General features: G+C 40.0%; 1 pseudogene; it reads right to left on the bottom strand.

Moving 5' to 3' along the window:
- Positions 1–2,043: 2,043 nt before the first annotated feature.
- Positions 2,044–2,161, bottom strand: LOC114805800 (annotated as a pseudogene).
- Positions 2,162–3,596: the final 1,435 nt, after the last annotated feature.

The raw sequence follows: 3,596 nt of genomic DNA, 5'->3' as shown, positions 1-3,596 counted from the left end.
TGGTATGGTGGTGCTGATGGTAGGAACTATGAAAATGGGGGTGGGGGTGCTGATGGGGGTCGTGATGATAATGGTCGTAATGATGAAAATGGTGGTGGTCATGAGGTAATGGTGGTGCTTTTGGTGGTAGCGATGTAAATAATAATAAAAATGGCATTTGTTAAGCACTTACTTTGTGCAAGGCACTGTTCTAAGCACTGAGAGAGATAAAAGGTGATCAAATTGTCCCATGTGGGGCTCACAGTCTTAATCCCCATTTTACAGATGAAGTAACTGAGGCAGAGAGAAGTGAAGTTACTTGCCCAAAGTCACACAGCTGACAAACAGCAGAGCCTGGATTAGAACCCATGACCTCTGACTCCCAAGACTGGGCTCTTTCCACTGAGCCATGGTGGTGCCAATGGTGGTGGCATGGTCACACACTCGCTGGATCATTTTACAGATGAAAATGGACTCTGATTTTTTTTTTAACTGCATTAATGTGCAATGGGATCATTTAACACAAACTCTAACGTGATTTGAAACTGCTGGAGGGAGGAAGAGATGGAGTCAGTAAAGAGGGCAGAGACAAAAAATTAATTTTTTTAAAGAGAATTCCTTGGAGATCAGCTGATTTTCCTATTTTCCTTCAGTGGAGAATCTAAGAAAATTTAAGAAAAGTACTTAATCTCCTTGATACATAAGGGATATTTCAATTATTTACATACTGTCTTTGCTCGCTTCCCTTTATTTAAAGATATTTAAGACTGGGTGATCTATGCATAGAACACTATAGATGATCATTTTGGAATGATGCTGCCTTCATGTGTTTTGAGGTGCCCACGATGGGATCCTCTCAAGCATAAAAATTATTCTATTTACTAAGAATTTACTACATGCTAAGCTTTAGGGTAGTTACAAAATAATCAAATTGTACCCAATCACTTTCACAAACACGGCTCACAATCTGAAAAGTAGGGAGAATGGATATCTTATTTCCATTTTAATCAGTCATATTTGTTGAGCATTTATTGCCTGGGAGAGTACAATATAACAGAAGTTGGTAGACGCATCCCCTGCCCACAACAAGTTTACAATCTGGAGGATTTTAATAAGTGGTATTTATTGAGTGCTTTCTTTGTACAGAACACAGTACTAAGCGCTTGGAAGACTACAATATAGAGTTGATACACACAAATGAACCCCCACAGGGTTGCACCTGGAGAGCTTCCAGTACTCTACCAGTCTCGACTATGGGAGGGAGAGTCATGCAGAGCCCTGTCCATTCCATTCCTAGTCTGGCCAGTGGCTAGCGAGTGAAAGGCAATCTGCTACAAGTCAAAACTCACCCGTGCCGGGCAGCAGCAGCACGGGAGAGAGTCAAGGATTACGTGCGGAAGGAGGCGATGGTAAACCATTTCCTTATTTTTGCCAAGAAAACTCTATGGATACTTTACCGGAATGATTGCAGATGGAGAACTGGGCATTCTGGGAGAGATGGGTCCATGGTGTTGCTTCGGGTCGGAGACGACTCGACAGCATAAGACAAGACAGATGAATGAATTGCCTCAGTAGTCTAAGTCTATGGGATTTTTAAACAAATTTGACTGCAATGAAGAAGAATGTGATAGTTTAAGGCAAGGTCCACCTATGCTTCTTTTGTTGAAAATTTAGAGTGAAGCAGCAACCACTAGCCCTGATCAACAAATTTGGAACTTATTTGAGAAAAAGCTATGACTACCTCCTTGGATTGCTAAGTCTGCATGAAATGAACTCATTAATTTTGGTATTTGTAAAATGCTATTTGCCAAGCACTGTAATGATAATAATGCTGGCATCTGTTAAGCCCGTACTATGTGCAAAGCACCGTTTTAAGCGCTGGGGAGGATACAACATGATCAGGTTGTCCCACGTGGGCCTCACAGTCTTCATGCCCATTTTACAAATGAGGTAACTGAGGCACAGAGAAGTTAAGTGACTTAGCCAAAGTCACACAGCTAACAAGCGGCGGAGCTGGGATTTGAACTCATGACCTCTGACTCCCCAGCCTGTGCTCTTTCCACTGAGCCACGCTGCTTTTCACACTAAGTAGGTGGCAATGCTTTAACCATATATGTGTTGTAAAGGCCACTAGGACCTCTTCCATCCTTCTCAAGGAGAGTGCTAACCTTCTCTCCTACACTGTACTAAGCCCTGGGGTAGATACAAGATAATCAGGTTTTACATGGGACTTACAGTCTAAACAAGAGGGAGAACAGGGATTGAATCTTCATTTTGCAGATGGAAGAACAGAGGTCCAGAGAAGTCAAGTGGCTTGCCCGAGGTCACATAGCAGGTATGGGAAAGGGGGAGGATTAGAACTCAGGTCCTCTGACTCCCAGGCCTTTGCTCTTTCCACTAAAGTGGTACAATAAGGAATAACAGTACTGAATCAGGGTTTGTAGTTGCATTCTTAGACAAGGAGAGGTTATTACAGACAATAGAGTCAGTTTTGAAAATAAAGGACTACTCAACACAGTATATATAGCAATATATGGTAGTAAATAGTGATATATTAGATACTTAAAATAAATGGTCATATAATACATTACTTTTTTATTACTTTGATCATTTGATTCTAATTATTTAATTTTTGGAGAAAGCAACATGGTCCAGTGGAAAGAGCTCAAGCCTGGGATTCAGGCAACGAGGGCTCAAATCCCAGCTCTTCCACTTGCCTTGAGTGTCCGTGGGCAAGTCACTTATCTTCTCTGTACCTCAGTCTCCTCATTTGTAAAGTGGGGATTAAGACTGAGATCCCTATTTGGGACAGGGACTATGTCCAATCTGTTTATCTTGGATCTACCCCAGCACTAAGTACCGTGCCTGGCATATAGTAAATGCTTAAATACCAGCTTAAAAAAAACTAAAAATGTGTCTGCTATAGCACCCTTTTAATCACAGATGGCCATTTTCAAGTTAACTACAGATAAAGACCTGGACAAAGACCAACTTGAACTGGAACTTGTCTAGGTCACGGAACTTTCCTCTGACTTTCTTTCAAAGACCTAGACAAGTTTCCAAAGCATTCAGTTCAGGGTTACAGATTTTGAGCAAAATCCAGCTTGGGCTAGATTCTAAATAGAAATTTGCTGGGGAAGGAGAGATGGAAAACTGGTTTTATCACTTCAGAATTTGTGAAAAGATTAAAATATTTTCTGGTAAAGAAGTCAAGTGGTGCTAAATCTAGGAACACTTTTCAAATGTTGTTTTTGTGTTTTGTTGTTTTAATGTCCTGGTTAAGCACTTACTATGTGCAAGGTACGGTACTAAGCACAGGGGTAGATACAAGCTAATCAGGTCAGATTCAGTCCCTGTCCAACGGGGGGAAGCACAGTCTAAATGTTCGTTTTCAGATCACTGCTTTCTTCTAAATTGGTGTAGAAAAAATAGATATGTAGTTTCCAAGAGTATGTATTTTCATGGATCTTTTTATATTACAGAAACATATATATGTCTATGCATGTATTTGATCATTTATATACATATGCATTGCATATTATATACTATAGATTTATTTATATATATATATATACACTTTTAAAAATAGATATCAAATGTTTTCTTCCATTACATTT

The sequence above is a fragment of the Ornithorhynchus anatinus genome, chromosome 19, assembly GCF_004115215.2.
Source record: "Ornithorhynchus anatinus isolate Pmale09 chromosome 19, mOrnAna1.pri.v4, whole genome shotgun sequence".
In the NCBI taxonomy this organism is placed as follows: Eukaryota; Metazoa; Chordata; class Mammalia; order Monotremata; family Ornithorhynchidae; genus Ornithorhynchus; species Ornithorhynchus anatinus.
Note: the sequence above shows the minus strand (reverse complement) of the source record. Positions and strands in the feature narration are given on the sequence as shown.